Raw genomic sequence first — 21,486 nt, forward strand, 5'->3', positions numbered from 1 at the left:
ACCCATGGACAGTCACCACTGCACCTTCACAGTCCCGAGGGTGGCTGTGCTGAGAGCTGTGTAGGATGGGCAGGCTCACCCAAGAGATGCACCACTCTTGCCTCGAGCTGACGTAGGGGATCCGCGACTGAACGCTGGATCTCCCTACGCACCACAGCCTGGACCCTAGCAAGGGTGGCAGGTGGCCTTCCTCCACCCACGCTTGCATGGGGATGAGCCCCATCCCCTGCAGTGCTTCCACCCGAAGGTGGCACAGGACCAACGGAGGAGGGGAACCCGGGCTGGGCACCAGAGCCGCTGGTGCCAGGTGCACTCGCCAACTGAGGAGAGACAGGTGGGTCCGCTGAGACCGGCCTTCCCATATGTTCTGTGATTAGTTGTGATTAATTAGAACATAAACAACAGCATTCCAGATTAGTTGTGACAGCATGCAGTAATATTCCCATTAACCCAACACACCAAGGTTCCAACAGTTGAACATCAAGCATAACACATGCATATACTGAATGACAGTGGATATTCCAACAGCATGCAGAGATGCTTGGTAACAACAGGCCATCATGAAGGTGGTGTTTGAACAGGGCACATGCATCAACATCAATGCAAATATTTATAAAACAATAGGACATATGTCCCAACAAATATTTAAGATTACACATACCCATTGAGGTGTGGAATTGCATGGTTTATGCACATACGGTAGGGTGTAGAAAAAACCACGGTTAACATCTTATAATGACTTTTTCGTCTACACTACATTCCCAGTGACTGCAAGTGTATATCCCCTACCTGTATTATTACATTTGCCACCATACGTTAGTTTGTGTCATGGGTTTGGCTAGTTCAATATATGTCTGACCTATATCTGACTTACTAATTGTCCAGGATGCAGATGTTACTGCTACATACTTCTTGTTTGCATTTATATTTCTTTATCTACATATCTGGGATGTTTTCACATGACATTTTCACTTCGATTTGTACAGAACCCTGCATTTCTTGACACACACTCATATTTCTGGTGAATAATTACATGCTACACATGTGCCAGGTTTACTTATTCATGCCAGCCACTAACTGACTATTGTGGACTGTATATATGTTTCACATCTACTAGCACTTCCATCACACACTTTATATGGGACTGCATAACTCTGGGTTGCCAGCACATTTTCAAACAGTACTGTTTGTATAATGCAAGGGTACAACAACATTTCAGACTCTGTGACACAGACACACTCTGGGTTTTAGACCTTTATTAATGACATTGCACACTTTTCTACAGGCTCATTCCTTTATTTGTTTTAACGGTGTTTATGGCAGACATGTTCAAGACATATTATACCTTTATTAATAGGTTAGAACAATCTTTTTCAGGCCCACTCACGTATGTTATATGACAGTGCCTGCAGAGATATTATTCCAGAAATATGTTACATTTCTTAATGGGTTACTACACTCTTTTTCTGCCTCTCTGACATTTTTATCTGACAGTACATGCAGAGGACTTATTCAGGCAATTCTATGGCTGTTTTATTGGACTACAACACTTTCTTTCATGCTCTCTCCCATATTTTATATAACAATACATGCAGAATAATCACTAACCTGCCTGTTGGCGCAGCCTTAGCAGCCTATCAGCATAGGCTTGCTGATTCGTAGCACAGTCACCTGCAGCTGTAAAGTAAATGAAGGGATATTGAGACATACCTATCCATTATACATACTCCATTATCAATTCTTACAAACTGCAGTCCATGACTACATACTCAGTTGTGGGGCATTCTGCATCCCACGGGCCTCCTGTATCCACTGGTTCAGGCGGTCCTGCTTTCATCTCTTCAGGTCTGCATGGTAGTGACGGACCTGCTCATCAGTCTGAGGAATGCCTGTGGCACTGGTGAGGTCACGAGCTAACCGGTTCCAAGCCTGTGCCTTGTACTCCATCCCTTGGAACTGGCCCTGCAGGAGTCTTGACTCGTGACAGTGGACAAGGAGCCAAACTATGTATTTGGACTCCTCGATGCCCCAACGTTGTGCTCGGAAGCATGAACCCTCTCTTGCACCTTCCATTCTGACTGCAAATGTGAGCTACAATCAGTTATGGCGGGTATTCCCACCTATGGGGCTTAAATATGCTGCATTTCCCGCACTTTTTTGTGATTGGCTGTTTTGTAAAATTCTCGGCTGACTGCAGAGCTGCTTAGTAATGGTTAAACTACCATTCGTAAGTTTATGATGTTAATAGTGGCTGCCTCCCCTATGTTGTCATGGCTTAGTGGTTCTGTACTTTGATTATGATGCACAGGGTCCTGGGTTTGAACCTAGTCATTCTTTTATTTTAATACTGTCTAGACAGGCTAGGGGGTGTGGCTGTGTTTAAGCAACTTAGCTCTACGGTGCCCTGGTTGGTGCGGCGCGCACGTCCGTGCAAACACATTGTGCTGGGTAAAGCGCTTTTAAACTTTGGGCAACTCTATTGTGATGGGTAAAGTGCTATTAAACTATGGGCAACTCTGTTTAGCTGGGTAAAGCACTATTAAACTATGGGCAACTCTGTTTAGCTGGGTAAAACACTATTAAACTATGGGCAACTCTGTTTAGTTGGGTAAAGCGCTATTAAACTATGGGCACCTCTGTTTAGCTGTGTAAACACGTTGCTTAACAGCAGGCTATTATATATCTGGGTCATTCATTTAAAAACACAATTCTAACAATAAGCACACATATTGCACTAACTAACTAAGTAAACATGATAACTCATCAGGCTCACTTCATACTAAACCCTAAGTCTCCTTCCCTTCAGTATGGGTTTCAAAGGCACCCTATCATTCAGTTTGGTAGTTTAGGGTTTAGTATGAAGTGAGCCTGATGAGTTATCATGTTTACTTAGTTAGTGCAATATGTGTGCTTATTGTTAGAATTTTAAGTGTTTTTAAATGAATTCATTTAGCGATGTTAACTGTACTAAATGAAATGAATTTTTCAAATATATATTGTTTCTAATCTTTTATATTTTATTTTTCTAGTGATATTTTTATGTGTTTAGATAAATTTGATTACTTAATTAATTTATAGGATGTGATGTCATGGTTAAGAAAGTATTTATTGGATACTTTGAATTTATCACTTTTATGGCTTGAAGAAGCCCAGTCGGTGAAAGCGCTTGCCAAGCTTGTTTCTAAGACCAATAAATAGACGTTAGTATATCTGGAGTTTGTTTCTGCCTATGGTGAAGTGAAAACTGCCTTTTATTATTTTCATTGAAACTCTATTGAGAATCATATATGTGGATTGCTTTACTCTGCCGACCAGTGTTCCTGTGCCTGTGTTTGACTTTTACTTTTAAACATGTGACTTACCAAATAATGACAGGCAAGAGGTGAAAGATCAGATTATAGGGAAAAAAACTAATACTGTGCCTAAAGTGCATTGTGGTGGAGATATTAACTTTTTAAATTTAACATGCATATTTTCATATATACATTAATGCTATCATAACTAAGTAAGCTTCATGTTATTGAGAAGTATACTATAAAATACCAGACAATACGCTGTCCGGTTCAGTTCTCAGCTAGAGCGTCTCCTGCATGGAGACATGCGTGAATGGGCATACCTTCATTGAAGGTTGTGCGTCAGGGCTGGTAACTCGGCACGTAAAAATCAACTACCAATCATTAGCGGACCGGAGTTCCGCTGTGGCGACCCCTAACCAGGAATAAGCCCTATATATATACACACACACACACACACACACACACACACACATATATATATATATATATATATATATATATATATACACCTATATCTATCTCTCTCTATATATATACACACACACCCACACACACACACACACACACACACACACACATATATATATATATATATATATATATATATATATATATATATATATATATACACACCTATATCTATCTCTCTCTCTATATACACACACACATACACGCACACACAGATAAATTAAGATTTCTTATTGAGTTAGTGTATATATTTATTTGTTTATTTATTATTTATTCCACTCCCTATTATGCACTGTAGTCCATAACCACCATGCTACTGTATTTTTTTTTTTTTGGAATGTCCTGTATCGACATGAATCTCAAAGGGGCACAGTAAGGGGTGATATCTTACAACATTACATGGTGCCTTCAAACATGGACTAGTGCTGTTATGAAGATTTTTTGTACATAATTTCATACATCAGAAGTTACAATTTGCACTACTTGCTATCAATACATTTTCGCTATGGGCAGTAGAAATACTTGTCTTTGAACTCCTGCTTATAACGCAAATAACCACAGCAACATAGCCAATGCAAACAGATTTTACTGAGAAATCCAAATGACATTAAGACATTTCCATCTCCTACAAAGTCAACAGTCTTCAATATTTTATGATTTTGAAGTCAATAATAATAATAGCTTGATCTGGCAGCGTTAGATACCGCTCACCTCCATTACAGCAATAGCTTGTACTGGCAGCATTAAAGACCACTCACCTCACCTCAGTATGACAAATATATCATAACCCAGCAGCATTAGATTCCATTCACTAATATCAACCAAAATCACTGATAGGATCATAACCCACCATTAACCTCCATATAAATCGACATGCCATAACATAGCAGCATTAAAATACAGCTCACTAATACCAACTAAAAACTCCCCAAGGAGCAGTGTGACATATCGCTCACCTGCGCTCTTACATGAAGGAGGAAGTGCTTCCCTTCATTACAGAAGGGAGGTCACTTCCTCCACCCACCATGCTGCTAAATAGCAGCCTGTTCCCCCTTACTTCCCTGAACTCTGTGTACTATTCCATTACCACATCAGCCTGACTGAAAACTGTACCAAATCCCTCAGGACCTGGTGAAGTGTACCTTGAATTATTATGTTTAACTTTCAAATCAGTACCCCATGCCATCCTTCACATAGCATACTAACCCTGTTATAAAGAACCAATATTCCAACCAGATCTAAAATAATGCTGCTTTCCACAACCTGTTCTTCACAGTGAGTAACCATTCCCAATGGCATTAAACTAGATACAAATGTCTAATTAATCCATTCAACCTTTTGCCCAGCATAGCATTACCCATAAATTAGTCTAACCTTCTCCATAATGGTTTGCCTAAATCCACACCCAGTCATTTCTTCCTAACCATAACTACAGTAAATTAAATCTGCCTCCTGTATCCATACCTGAAACCATCTTTCCTCTATATACTCCCATGTATGTTCATATACTCATCCAATGCATAGACATGCCTAAGAATCAAAACCATAATGAACCAACCTTGTAAAGCCCACCTGGCTGAACTACTTCCCTTCTTATAAGAGAAAGCTACTACAACTAGCCACACTCCTAAATGATGACCCAATCACCCTACCCTTTCTCGACTGTAAATCATATACCATTGCTTGTCTGTCTTCTACATAACCTAGATTAATTCCTTCTGCAATTTTAACAGCTGGCCTACACATCCTGTGCACAAGTAATATATCTCCGTGCAACATTCTGTGCTTCACAATCCTCCTAAACCTGTCCGCCAAATGACCAACCAGCCAACATTCTGCTGCAAAATTATTTCATCAATTCCCCACATTTAGACCGATCTGCTTCTATTAGACTAGGCATATCTTACTGCTGCTCATCCTAAAAACCTCAACAAGATCAGTGTCTCAAGGTATGTAAGGCTACCTTCCCTAATTTTCCATTGACCTGCTGACCTGGTAGGCTGAAAGAGCACCCATTCTATATTCATTAGTCAGGACCACTGCCAAAAGTATGGTAATAGAAAGGTCACCTCCATCCTGATTGTCCTCTCAATTATCCTGTTAAATGCTGTAAGACCCCCATGGAACCCTGCATATCCTGCTGCCCCCCTCCCCAAGCTGACTACCACTTAGGGCCAATCCTGCCTAGTCCCTAAATATGGCACTCAAACTGCATCATATTCCTCTCTCGAGCATACAGATACCCAGGCACTCTACTAATAATCTTTGACCAACCAAATGGGAAACTCCTTCACAAAAAAAAGGTTCCTGTACCAACTTACCAACTGTATACAGTCAATGTTCCCAGCCTGCCTTGTCAGGACCAAACTTAACACTGCCCTTAAAGCCAAGGTTTCAAAACATGAGAAAAAAACACCATGTACTGTGACTGACATGCTCCCACACCCAGATTCCATGCTATCTTGTGAACACATTAATCCCAAACTATTATAAGCAAATGTCCCTACCAGTTCTAAACTAATTTTAAATTAGCCAGTCTACCTGACCAACAAACACCACTGAACCCCAACAACCTATCATACCTTAACTCTTATCGTCAGCAAATGCAACAGCCCAACAGGCATTATTACTATCAAAATGCTGTTCCTTCTCCACACATCCGGTCACCCCTTGTGCACTATACTACAATCCACCTACCAATAAATTGCTGGTGGACTAAGTGCCTAATGCCTTGACTGACCCTGCAAAGAAACTGCCATCCCTAACATGTCTTCAACTCTACACCTACCCATCAAACACTTGTCTCTATCTGTAATGTTGTTGTGACTCTCTCTTCATAACCAAAGTCATGTAGTGAAGCCCCATTCTGTGACTTGAGAACCCCAGCGCACAAAGACCTCTGTTGGTCTGCCCTAGACTTGATAACCTTATGCACCTCCTCATTGGGCAAAATCTTCCACTAAAGTTTCAAAACAAAGGCCCATCCAGCTGCTAGCTGTGGAACAACAGCTCCTCCCTCCATTAGCTTCCCTACTCCTGCTTCATAAACCTGTCAACAACCACCTGCATCATACAAGACTCACTGACCCTCACAAACCTCCCTTGCCTTTCCTTTCATCAACCACAGCTCTAAGTCACAGTACAAGCATTCCCATCCATTGTACACATGCCTAGATTCCCCTTGTAGCAACCTATTCCTTACATATAAAGTGGGAAACAGCCATCTTCCTGTTTTCCCACAGCAAATAATATCGTGTCTCATAAACTGGAAACTCTCGCAATCAAAGGATGTTAAAAAATAAATAAAATCCTTATTGAGGCTCCTGCAAAGGCTGCAATACTAAATTGTCTTTACTCCAACATTACTCCAGTATCGTTACTCCTAATGCTCATCATCAACCATCATCTGCATCTGTGTGAACAAAATACCAGCCCAAATTCCCTACCTAATCTCTTCCTTTAAAGAAACACAATTGCATGATGCAACAAATACAGCATTCTCTTGCACTGAATTGCTTGCTCCCCTGGCTAATACTCACTAATGCAAAAACCCATGCAGACTATAACTAGCCTGGGATTCAACCTTGCAGTTCCCATCATGAAAAACAAAACATTACCTTGCATCTGATTGGGGTTCTCTCCCATTTCTGTAATTTCAGCCCATGGCAAAACCTCTCCATAATCAGGTGACCTTTTACAGTCTACCTTCTTGTCACCTTATGCTCTTACCATACCCGCTGCTGGAAGGTATGTCTGCTTAAGCTTTGGTTCTTTGCCTATACTTCTCCATTCTCTAGTTGGAATCCATCATATGCAAAAGAAAATAAATTAACACCATTATTAAGAGGCCCACCACATTTTTTTTCTTTTTCTTTTTTTTTTATATGTATCTTCCCCATTTCTCAGTTCACTGCCTCCTTTGTGTTCCTTCTCCCCAGTGTAGGAAGGTGAAGCAGTCTGACCATCCTCCAATTCAACTCTGAATACTGGCTACCTTTTCCCCATATATAATCATATATAACCACCCACCACCTATGCCTAATCAACACACATGGCATGAATATATATATGGAGTCAAACAATATATAAACCTATGCCTACAAGATACACATATCTATATATGCATATACCTTTACATCTCATCTGCTTTGTCTATATTTGTGCATGTGTCTACTTATACCCAATGAACCTGCCATCAAGTAAACTTATATCCGTAGCCATCATCCACCTACACACATGGTTTGTGACATGGCCACCTATCTATGCCTCACAACTTCTTGCTGAACAAAACAAGGGGATGAGCCTGATAGCCTCACCTACTTTACTGCAAATTACAATTGGAAACAGTTTCCAAACCATAACTAGTATGGAATTCACATGCTAGCATTACTTCATAACTAAAATCCACATCGACTTACTATCACTTTTGAGTGTGTGTGTGTGTGTGTGTGTGTGTGTGTGTGTGTGTGTGTGTGTGTGTGTGTGATATATATATATATATATATATATATATATAGATATATATAGATATATATAGATATATATATATAGGTCTAGGACTATTCACTGAAAGCACATTTCACTGAAACACATTTCACTGAAAGTTATATATGGCTTTTTCCCCACTGTAGTGCAACCCTGGAGTTAGAATATATATTAAGGGGGGTGTGGGACACCAGCCCCGTATTGGGGGGTGTGGAGGGTGTAGCCTCCCACATAGTTTGGATATATATTAAGTTTAGAAAAGAGTAATTTATTGAAATTGCAAGTATCCATGCGTATTGTTCAAAATATTTAAAATAGGGCCCTCTCCATCCCCTAGAAAGCAGCCTGCCTGAAGAGGGATGGGAGCCCAGAACTGAAAAAGATAACTTCAGGACCGGGGTCACACCCTGCTCTGTCGAGCCTGCTCCCAAGAAGGGAGCCTCAAGAGGGATTGGTACTGACAGGACTCCTGGCACCATCGATGGCACCGCTGGTATGCTCAGAACTGTACTCAGCACCATGGAGCCTGTAGCCCAATTCTGGACCTGAGGAAGACCTGGCTCCAAATGAGCCAAAGGCCAAATGGTCGATTCTGGGGCCACAGTGAGATCTACTAATGGCACCAAGGATGTGGGTACCAAAAAAGGTGTCACTGTTGAAGGCTTTGAAACCTGCAAGGAGGTCAAAGGAGGAGAATAGAATGGAATCTTTGGAGAAATATTCCCAAGTTCAACATGGGCTTGGGTCTTTGAAGCTGTAGGAATCCCCTTGGCTGTCAGCAGCTGGTCCACAAGGCGCACTGCATTTAGTTCAAAGAGGCTTCTGGTGGATCTGGTGGATATCCCTGACAGGGACTCTGGCCGCTCAAGGAAGGGGCTATATGTCTGCCCCAGGAAGGGATCCACTGACGGGTAGTATCGGGTCCATGCTGCAGTGTCTAAAGGCACCACTGTCTCTAGTTTGGAGACGAAAGAGGAAAGAATGTCCACAGTAGTCATAGGTACTGAGGGTAAGCTCAGTACCATGAAAGCATGCGGTACCGTGGTGAGTGTGGAGGTGACAATTTGTAGTTTAGGTACGGTCAGTGCCATAGACACTGTTGGTGCTGAAACAGGCACCAACGACACAAAAGTAGTTGATAGTACCGAGGTTGGTGCCATAGAAACTGGTTTCTGCTTCAGAGACAATTTAGGTTTTTTCAGTCTGGATGGTTTGTCCTTATCACCAGATGATGAAGATGGTGCAAAATGTAGTCTCTGTTTATCATTCTTAGGAGGTGGTAAGACTTCCAATGCAGAAAAAGCCTCTGAAAAGGGAGTCTTAAGGAGGCCCTTTAGGATTAATTTATTCCTGCATTCATTCAGAGTACGGGAGCTAAATCTCTGGCAAACAGAGCAAGGTGGTTGCACAGAGAGATGAGGAACTCCCAAACAATGCACACAATCCTCATGCAAGTCCCTGTTTGGCATTTTACAGCTACATTTTAGGCATTGTTTAAAGCCTGAAGTCACATTTTTCAGACATAACACTCACAAACAATTCACAAAAAGTGATAGGTAGAAAAGAAGATTTTTTATATATATATATATATATATATATTTTTTTTTTTTTGGAGAGAAAATTAAAGTGAAGTAAAAGGAAGAAGGAAAAATTACCAGCAATGGTATTTAAGGATTACCACAACCGGTAGGGAGAAAGGCCGTACCAACAATGGCATTGAGGTTACCAAAAGATAATTTGAAGGAAAAATGGAATCAGACTCTCAAAGGAAAGGTTAAAGACTAGCGACAGATAATGATAGATGGAGATAAGGGGAAAAGTACAAGAAATTCTTATCAAAGCTTTATCAAACAGTATAAAATATAAGACCTAGCTGAGAGTTGGCTTGAACATGGCTTTACGGCTACGCGGCAAACAAGATCTGGGGTAACAGGGAGAAGGGTACTATAGGTGAAAGCTTAGTTTGATAGTTGTTGGCTGGTGCGAGCTTGATATAAGGCTGACTTGGTTCTGAGGATGGAACCAACAACCCATCATTGATGCATGAATGAAGATTAACAACATCAGATTTTTGTTTAACAACAGGTTGCTATGCGACTACATCATGACCCAGTACTTCACTGTAATGCTGTTGGTTTCATTTTGCAAGTTTCAGTTGTCAAAGATCCATACAACTGCAAGCTACCTCAGGAAACATTTACACTCAGCCACTTTAAAATAAATGATGCTTAAATGAGGCCCTATCAAGCTCATACAGAGTACAACAGAAACAACTGCCCAGCATTTGACCGATCAATCTAAAAATACATTAAATATGTACTCCTTTAGCGCCCAAGGAACCTATTTTTCATTTTATGTTATATCTGCGTGTGTGTATGTGTGGGGGTGGGTGTATGTGTGTATCACACTTGTACCCATCTACTCTTGACATTCACTGTAACCAATATTATACATAGCCCATTATTAAGCTGCTAGAACTTACCCTTATACTGCACATCTAAGTACCTGAACAACTCTTCTTCTGGACGCTATTAACACTGACCATGACTGCTGTGTAAGCACTCAAATATTAGTGCCAAAGAGGCTGATAGCCCTTCATTCTGACCTTATATATATCCACAATCCAACAATCACCTACTTCACTTCTTAACCCTGACCTCCGTACACAATCATGTACCCCCTAACATTGTCCCTCTCCCCCTCTCCATCCTATCCAACATCAGCATAACCTTGTATCCCACCCAAACTCAGCAAGGAGTTCACTGACAAATATGTATGCTCCGTAAACTAAATTACATGCTACATCCTTCCATTAATATCCCAGACTGCTTTTAGTATGGTCGGGATTTGATTTCCTTTTTCTGTGTGAATTTTCTTTGTACTAAGAAAGAATTATTTATCCTAGCTAAGTAACAACAATTCTGATTTGTAACAGTCTGTAACTGTGTTCTCTGCGATTGCTAAGTGAGATCATATTTTTTTATCTTTTGTAGAATTTCTTAAGTCAGCACTGTGTTACACAATATATATAGAGTCACCCTGTAACTTACAATCACATTTTCTAGCTTTGTCATTTTCTGCCACACGCTCTTATGATTTTTTTTTACTCTGTGGAATTTCTTACAGCAAAATAAAACCCTTTGCTTCACAAAGAACTAGATACTGATATAGATACAGATATAGTTAGATAAAGATGTGTATATGTGTATGGGTCTACTTCAGTAGACCAAATGTTCACCTACTCTACTTTCATATTGCCGAGATGAAAAGGCTGACAACCGCATAACACTGATATCCCAGAACATTGACTTTCCACTCCAGGTAAGTAACCACTTGGCTATCCTGAAAAAAAAGTAAAACCAAAGGAAAGTAAACTCACCCAGCCCCATACCCCCCTTAACTGAATATACCGACTCCGAGATCACACTACCTCAGGGGTAAGGGGCAAAGTTCAAAATGGTGGCCAAGAGGTTACTTACTGGAGTGGAAAGTCAGTGTTCCAGGACATCGGTGTTATGTGGTTGTTGGTCTTTTCATCTCAGCAATATGAAAGCTGGGTAAGTGAATATTCAGTCTACTTAAGTAGACCAATGTGCATGTGTGTGTGTGTGTGTGTGTGTGTGTGTGTGTGTGTGTGTGTGTGTGTGTGTGTGTGTGTGTGTGTGTGTGTGTGTGCGCGTGCAAGTGTGTGTGCATTTGTGTGTGTGGTGTGTGTGTGTGTATATAGGTTCATAGCCAGGTACTAGGCCTCATAAAGCCTAGCCTATACATTTCTGGCTATACCTTCTTCCCAGTATTCCTTCTCCCCCCTTTACAGCTTCCACTGTCTAGCAAGGCCATTGACTTTCCTGACCCCTCCATCCTCCTTCCCCCATGTCTGAAGTTCTCTTTGGTCCAAAGTCCAAGGGCCCTCTACAAGACATATGGGCAATCTATTCCAGGTCTGGGGAGTCTCTGGGTCAGGAACCTATCCCTCCAACATGTTTTTTGTTTATGTGTTGAGGAGGTTTGATCATCTTTAGCGTGGTAGCTCGAGTAGATGGGATTTCTTATGTAGCATGTCCAACATTTTAGGGTAGTTTGCATGCTCATATATGTTAAGCAGAGATCGGCCTTGAGTAGATGATATGTGAGCAGAGTATAGCTGGGTTTTTTACAGCGTGGAGTTTAGGCCTGTGATCTGCTTTTATGTGACAGAGTTGAGTGATTCTTTTAGTGAGGTATTTCTGAGGGTTGCAGATGTCTTGAGAGGTACATAATGAGAGGTACCAAATGGGCTGGGGCTAATGATAAATGGTAAAATGAGACAAATGACCTCCTTTTTTCTGGGATGAAAGAAAGCCTGATGAAAGCCCTTTGTGATGATAGAGTGCCCTCTGAGAAGTATTTCCTGACTTATCGGTTATCGTGGTTGAGACCACTGTCCACCTGTGTCGTATCTCTTCTTCTTCTGTGTTTGTTTCAGTGTACTGCCACCTATATGGTAATTCATGATACATGTTTTTTGGGATAACATAACAATACATGGCATGGCATTTGATTGAGCTGAGCATGGAGGCAAGGCACCAATCTGTTGTTTCTGTTTGTAGCCTTTTGTAGAGTATCCACATATTTGGGGATTCAATAATGGCTCCAGTTTTCAGTCATCTCTCAAACTTTGTTATCAACCTAGTCCTTAGTGTTGACCTTCAGAGAAAAGATACCAAAAATAAGAAGCATGGACTGAACCCTGAGGTACTCCACTAATATATGCAATTGTGTCATGAAATATTTAACACTCAAAATATTAAACCTCAAATGACTGAAGGAAAAAAATTAATGTACAAAGCACTGAACAACCACTAAAAGTGAAACATAAAATGCTGAGTACTTCTCTCACATTAAAAAAGCCCTATTTTAGTAAACTCCGGTTACAAAATGGAGATCTAGTGTCATCTTGGTACTGGTACTAGAGTTGCCTCCTATCCGTTTTTTTTTTTATGGACTATCCAGAAATCAAATCAATTCTCCAGTAGTCTGGAAAACACTGTACAGGCTTGGGTATTCTATTTGTAAAAAGAAAACAGACTATCAGAGTTTGTTAAATCATCTGATTTGCTATGCTTTTTTACAGAAATCATAATAAATTGGCTGAAGTTTCCTCCCACATCCCAAAGACATGCTGTAGGTGGATTGGACACTCTAAATTGGCTCTAGGCATGAGTGCGTGCATGTGTGTACCTTCTGTGGAAGTTTGGGCAATGGGCTGGCAACTCAACACCGTAAAACTCCACTGCCAATCATGAGTGGACAGGTGATCCGCTGTGGCGACCTCTAACCAGGAAAAGCCGAAATAAGAAAAATATAGTAAATCAGCTGAAAGCAGGCATCAGGAATGGAAAAAAGGGGTGTTCTTGTTAGCTGATGTCTAGTGACATCAAAAAATTAGTAAAACGTGGATGGGAGGGGGCAGGAACAAGCGGAGTTACAGGTGATGCAAGGGGTGTGGCATTACTCTGGTTTTAGCCACAACGAAAGGCGGCAACTAGGGTTGCCACCCCTCCATTTTTTTCCAGACTATCTGGAAATCAAATTGATTCTCTGGTAGTCCAGAAAACACTGTACAAACTCCAGTATTCTGTTTCAAAAAAGGAAACAGACCATCGGAGTTTGTAAATCGGCTGATTTACTATGCTTTTTTACAGAAAAGCTTAGTAAATCAGCCAAAAGTAGGCATTAGGAGTGGAAAAAGAGGGCGTTCCCCACCCAATGATATAGAAGTGATGTCACAAAATGGGCGGAGTGTGGACAAGAGAAAGTGCGGGGGTGGCATGGATACTGGTGATGCAAGGGATGTGATCCTACTCCAGTTTTAGCCATAACGAAAGGTGGCAACCCTAGCGGCAGCCCTAACTGGTACTACTAAATAAAGGGATTTTAGTAACATAGTGTGTAGTATTAGGCTTAGCATTAGGTTAGCACACAAATAAGGTAGTGCAGGGTAACTGTTTCAAAAGAGTATTTCAACTGGTTTACTCAGCTGCCAGTCTTCTTTCCCAGAAATGAGGGGAAACTAATTTTGAATTGCACAGATGTATAAAGGTCGCTCAAACTGCACTGAAAAATCATGTTATTAGGCAAAGTGATCAGTTGTTTGCTTCCTTTGTGACAGGAAGACATGGTTCCCCATATGCCAAACAAATATTTTTAGTAAGTCGTTACCTAACTACATTAAATTTTGTTAAGAAAATTTCAATGATACATTTACTGGGGAGGTAATAGCTCACTGCACTAGGCCAGCAGGTAGTAATGTAGCCTTTCCAAGAACCTAAACTTATAGCTCCTGGTACACCCCTACTCTGATCTTCCAATCCTTCTCCTTCCCACTCTAACTTCCTCCCACCCCCACACACACCCTTTCTCAGCCATACACTCACACTAATTCTATCTATTTCTACCTCTAATTTCTTCTACTTACACCTCCTTATTTTACTCCTTTATACACTAAGACTTACCTCTTATTTTGTACTCATTTCTCTGTTTTACTCCTATCCTCTCTTTTCTTTCCTAAATTGTTCTATACTTCTACTCAACAATAAAACACACCTTTCTACTTCATCCTCTCATACTTCTCTCACCTTTCTCAAACACTCCTACTTCTACTATGGCTCCATACCTGCCAACCCAGATTTTACTCTCTAGTCTACTTGTTTCCACCCTATGCTCAATTTACCTCCTATCCCTTTATGAGAAACCATTGTATGTCCAGCCTTTTGATCCACATAAACACACTACAACATTTCTCAATCCTCTAAATTCATATCCATATATTTCTTCTACCCCTAACTATCAACTACCTAAATTCCACCGACTGTCACATCTCAAATATGTCTTGCCTTCTAATAACAAAACTAAATTTCTAACCTTTCTGAAATGTAACCTCACTATGAAACCTATCAATCTTAACCTTCAAGCTGGAGATATCCACCCTAACCCTGGTCCAACTTTCCCTTCTCCCCCAATGTCCATACCCAAACTCAATAACACCTTCCTAATAGGACATCTTAATACCCAAAGCATAAACAACAAAATACCCTACCTGCATTCCCTCCTTCATATACATTCATTTGACATTCTCTGCCTCTCTGAGACCTGGCTAAAGTCTTCCACTAAAGACACTGAGATTACTCCCCAAGGCTACAATATGGTAAGACTTGGCCGGCCCAACCGGAAAGGTGGTGGAGTTGCAATTCTTTATAAAAATCATCTAAATATTACTACCCTTCCTGCCTCTCCAACTCAAGATAGCAAGGTAGAAGCAATCATTTCAAAACTCCAATTAAATTCCAAAAAATCCCTTTATATTATATGTATGTACCTACCACCTGGTAATAATATACCAATCCTCCAAAATTACCTTAGCTAGATATCTGCCACATATCCCCAAGAAACCATCATACAAGGTGACCTGAACATAGACTGGAATAGCATTAATGCTGATAATCCTTCTTCTCATATCAACCTCCATGGTTTTATCCAAACCATTACTTCAACTACTAGGCTCAACAAACATAGCAATAGAGAAAGCATTTTAGACTGGATTCTCATAAATAAAGTCAAAGATAGTTACAAAGTAGGAACCTTGCCAGATGATGTTAGCGATCACTCCTTAACATTCATAACAAGGGAAAAGGCTGATTGTGTAAACCCCTGCACTATAAGAAACATACGCACCATCAAACATTTTAATCCAGAGCTGTTTCAGTCTGAACTTAGTGCATGTAACTGGAACCCCTTAAAAACACTCCCTCTTGAAAATGCAGTACTATACTTTAACTCTACTTTTTTATCCATTCTTGACTTACATGCTCCTGAACGTATCATTAGAATTAAATCTAATGCAGCCCCCTGGCACTCCCATGAAACCAAAAAACTTATTCTCACTAGAAATAAAGTCTGGGCCACATGGAGATCACACAGAAATAACCCTGATCTTCTACACTTCCGCCAGCTTAGAAATCTAACCAAAAAGGCAATAATAGCTGATAAAAAAAAATTCTACTTCGATCTACAACAAACTCACCTTAATAATTCTAAACTTTTCTGGTCTTCAGTCAATAGACTCCTCTCCCCAGGAAGTTCTAAAACACCTTCCCCACTTAATGCTGATGCTGATACCCCTCAACAAACTGCAGATGCTTTCAACTCTTTCTTCACTGAAACTATACAAGCTCTTGCTAAACAATTGAATGCTAATAACTCACACCCAACATGTAACCTTACAAACTCTTCCTTTAAATTCTCTCTACATCCTATCTCTACATCTTACATACACAGACTCCTTCTCAAACTAAAACCTTGTACCCCCTCTGCTGACAAGTTACCTTCACTCTTTCTACAAAAAGCTGCCAAGGCTATCACATATCCTATTTCTATTCTCATAAATAGGACAATCAAAGAAGGAATCATTCCAGATATATGGAAGGTCTCTCACATTATCCCACTCCATAAAGGTGGTAACTCCATAGACTACTCTAACTATAGACCTATTGCTCTCCTCTCTCCTCTGGCCATAATTATGGAGAAATGTATACACCATCAGCTTGTACAACACCTCTCTCTCCACAACATCATATCTAACTGTCAACATGGCTTCAGACCATATCATAGTACTACTACTGCCCTCCTTTCCTTTGTAGACACTATTAATCTGAACCGTAACAACAACCTACTCTCTTCTGCCATCTTCATTGACCTCTCCAAAGCATTCGATATGGTTAACCACTCTTTATTAATCAATACTCTTGAATCCCTATCTTTTGATATCCCTGCCATTAGATGGTTTACTTCTTATCTCACTAACAGAAAACAAGCAGTTCTCTGGAATAACCACATTTCTTCTCTTTTGCCTGTTTCTATCGGAGTTCCTCAAGGCTCTATTCTTGGCCCACTTCTCTTTTCCCTCTTCATTAATGATCTCCAAACTATAATCCCTCAAGCTACTTGCATTCAATATGCTGATGATTCTACACTCTTCTGCTCAGCATCTTCCACCTCAGAGCTTAGATCTCATACTCAAAAAGTCTTTAATACCATTGAAACATGGTTCTCTAGTCGATTCCTCTTACTAAATGCTAAAAAAACTAAACTCCTCCTCTTTACCCCCACTTCCAGGACCCCCCCTTTAAACTTCACCATCTCCTCTAACAATGCCACTGTCATCTCTCCCGACTCTACCACTAAACTGTTAGGTATTACAATTGATGATAATCTCTCTTTCAACCAACACATTAACAACTCCATAAAACTTGTCAATAGGAAAATAGGATCCTTATATCGTATTAGAGCATTTCTAACACCTTCCTCTAGAACTAGGATTGCTCACTCCCATCTTCTTTCCACTCTTCTCTATGCTTCTCCCATTTTTACCAACCTCAAGAAAAACAACCTTACCAAACTGGCTACCTGCTACAATAACATTGCTCGGCAGCTACAGGAAACCCCTACAGAACACATCACTGTCTCAACCTGAAACCACTAGGCTGGCCAGAATTTCAAAACTATCTTGCAATCCAACAACTCACTATTGCCCATCAAATTCTGTACCAACCAATGAACACCCCTATACTCTCTCAACTCATAATCCCCTATAACAATCTTAACTCTCTCCGCTCCTCTTGTAAACTATTGGCTAGTTCTATAAAATCAAATAACACTGCTGGTGACTCCCTTTTTACCAATTCAGTAGGTACAAAATGGAATTTATTACCTTGCAACATAACAAAGATTACATCATTGCCTCTTTTCAAACAAAACATTAAACTGCACTTCTAAAACCACTGGCTGTGCTCCTGTAGTAAACCTGATTAACTTTCCACTACTTATACTCTACTTGATAACTACCTCCTACTTCTTGCTGACTCCATCCTCCACATGGCTTTCTTCTTCTACTCCCACTTGTCTTCCTAATTACTTCTTTGCTTGTTGACTGTCTTACTTGCTCTCCTTTCCATAACTAATCCCTTCCAATTACCTTATTCTTAGCTCTTTTCTCTTACTTCCTACCTGTATCGATATCATACAAAGTATTTTTAACTTTATATAATGTTTTTGGACTTTAACTGTGTGTGGTAGTAATTATTTCATTTAATATCTTTATCATACTTAGTATTTTATGTTTGTATAAGTTTTTTTGGACTGTAACTGTGTGAGTTAGTAACTAACTCACTTAGTAATAATAAGGAACTGTAGAGTTGTTAGTTTTTGTCTCTTACAAACTTTCTTTGAAACACAATGATGTTTTTCTTTATTGTATTCTCTGTGGAGCTTTTCTCCCCGGGCCTCTACTGAAAATGGAAATATCTACAGCTAGACTAGCCAGGTCAACAAATGTAAAATAAAATAAAATAAAAAATAAAATAAGACATGGTTCCCCATATGCTAAACAAATATTTTTAGTAAGTCGTTACCTAACTACATTAAATTTTGTTAAGAAAATTTCAATGATACATTTACTGGGGAGGTAATAGCTCACTGCACTAGGCCAGCAGGTAGTAATGTAGCCTTTCCAAGAACCTATATGCTCAAGGTTCTGGTGAGACTGCTGAATTCTTTGAAGACTATGGACTAGGAATCTATTCTAAAGATAGAGCAGGTTTTGCTTCATACAGGGTATGGTTGTTCAGCCCACCCACCCATTACTGGGAGCACAGATTACATTTTTTACTACACTGATCCTTATGATGAGTATAGTACAGTTATGTAACAAACTGCCATAAAGCAGATGCATTAACAATACATTTTTTCTGCAGGAGAAGGTCCTTCCCTCCTCCCCCAAGTTCTATGTGTTATTTATCCAATTGTTATTAACATATAGTCATTCTATGCCACTTCAGAATGTTTATATGAAAATCTTGCTTGTTCTTGTGATAATATTCCCAGGTTTACTCATAATATGCTATACATTTTTCATTCCACCATGTTTGTATTGCTAGAAGGCCATGTAATATACTCTTTGGAGTACAAGCAAAGATTGGTACAGATTTACAGTATGGTTTCCTGTCTCACTGAATGCTATGAAGGTTCCTTTACTATGACAAAGAACATTTATTGTTTGAACTGCTCTGGATACCCCTTTAAACCATCACTAAAATCATATTAGCACATGCAGTCATTTCTTTTTCATCTGGTCTGCCTGTAATAAATGTTTTAAATTGACAAGACTGCTAGAAGATTCTTTTCAGACAGTTTGTGAGTTTTATGACTTTATCTTTGCAATTTATAGATTCTTACAGCAATGATATTATTATACAAATATCTGCTGCCTTTACTAACAACAACTCTGCTTTCTAACTTCATTCAAGTACCTTTAGGGCATACTGACAAAGGGAGTTACTAAATGACATGAATGTTTATTGAACCACTTATTGTTATAATTATATGACTTATGCCACATAAGACAGAAACAAGATGGCTGCTGTGCAATTCCATTTTAATTTGGTGGCACCATTACTACCAGGACCAAACATAAACCCTCATCTCCTCCTTTTGCTCATAATTTCTTGCTCTATTGCTATTCATTTTCTACATGCAAACACTTTCATTATGTTATGGCTTAAACAGCTTACCCGAATTTCGTATGTAATATAACATGTTCAAAGTTATATCTCATTTGTAGGTTTATTGTATGTAACATAGTAATGTTTATAATTTATATTCCTCAAATTTGTGACGTTATATATTGTTATTTCTCTCCTTTTGCCTCCTTTGTTTATTTTTACTTTGTTTATTTCATATATTGTGTACTTTCTTCCTCTTTCTGTATTTTGGAGCTTTTCTCCTCAGGTCTCCACTGAAAATGGCTTTAGCTCATTTGGACCAACCCGGTTAACAAATGTCAAATAAATATATAAATAAATAATTAGCTTACTATTTTTCTTTGTGAGTAACATTCATTTTAAACAGGCAGAAAACATATGTTCAGCCAATTAAAATGGTTATATTAACCATATTATCTTCATACTCTTGTATAATAGCATATTCTAGACTTTTAGTCACTATCTGCTTTGCACAATAAAATAAAGAAAACTGTATAATAGTATCATAACAGAATATATGCCATTTTATTATGCATAACACCTAGAGAGGGATGGGTATTTATACAACTGCAGCAATTCATTGTACTTCAACTACCCAATCACTAAAATAAAAGGTACTGCTCTTGAGGGATACAGACCTATTATTCCTGCTCTGTCATTTTTTAGCTGTATGTGTTTAAGTCTGGTTTCTTTGTTTTGATGTTTAATGTTTATCTCAGGGTGACAGACTTGGTAGGGCAGGGATATGATTTTCAGTTTTGTTTCCCTGTGGTTTTCCATTAGTTTTAAGTCTTATACAGCTGCACAACAATCATTTATTTCAGATTCTCAGCAGTTTCCTACACACATGCAACCCAACACAGCTGTATGTATTTTTACTTAATTTCAACATATATAAGCATTCCTTAGTGAAAAGTCATCAGTCCCACAACTATCCAAACCCATAAGAGATAAAGAAAAAAATACCTTAATCTAAAACATGCTTAATTCCAGAAATGCCCTATCAATAAACAGATACTTACTAAAAATTGAATAATGTATGAAATACATGTCCTATGAATGAATATATATTTCTACTAAAATCTACATATTTCTGTAAGTATGTTTGAGAAGAGTTGCTAATAATGTTCCCTGGTTTTATTTGGAGTAATATGGCATTGCTCCAGGTGTGTACTGACCAATTCCCCAACCCCTAATGGCAAAATATCTATCTTATCTGTGTGTGTGTGTGTGTGTGTGTGTGTGTGTGTGTGTGTGTGTGTGTGTGTGTGTGTGACTTCAAGAATGCTTACAATTATTTCCGCATGTTATGAAAGCTTTCCCATGTAGATGTTTCAATATTCAAATCTTATAGGTACAATACCTACAAAGCATACAGAGGAAATGATTGCCCTTCTAAGTGACAGTTTTTATGCTGCAAGAAAATCTTTTAGCTCACTTCATTTCAAATGCATCATTTTGACAATGTACAGGCCCTAAATGTAATACAAGATGTATAAGTGGTTATAATAGCTGCATTTAAATGTATAGCTCCAAGTGATAATACCTTTGAATGATTAGCTAGTCACAACTCTGTTTTGGCCTAAACAAACTCATCAGATGTTATTTTTATGGTTGCATTACAGAGTGTATCCAGATTCACCAACCAGTTTGTATGTTTT

The 21,486-nt window shown here is 39.3% G+C and overlaps 1 protein-coding gene across 1 annotated transcript in view; it reads right to left on the minus strand.

Annotated features, from left to right (window-relative positions):
• MYO3A (myosin IIIA) overlaps positions 1 to 21,486 on the minus strand; it is a 2,697,794-nt gene that overhangs the window by 1,636,150 nt on the left and 1,040,158 nt on the right. The window lies entirely within an intron of this gene.

Source organism: Protopterus annectens, chromosome 3.part0 (genome assembly GCF_019279795.1).
Source record: "Protopterus annectens isolate FY-2018-M chromosome 3.part0, PAN1.0, whole genome shotgun sequence".
Taxonomy (NCBI): Eukaryota; Metazoa; Chordata; order Ceratodontiformes; family Protopteridae; genus Protopterus; species Protopterus annectens.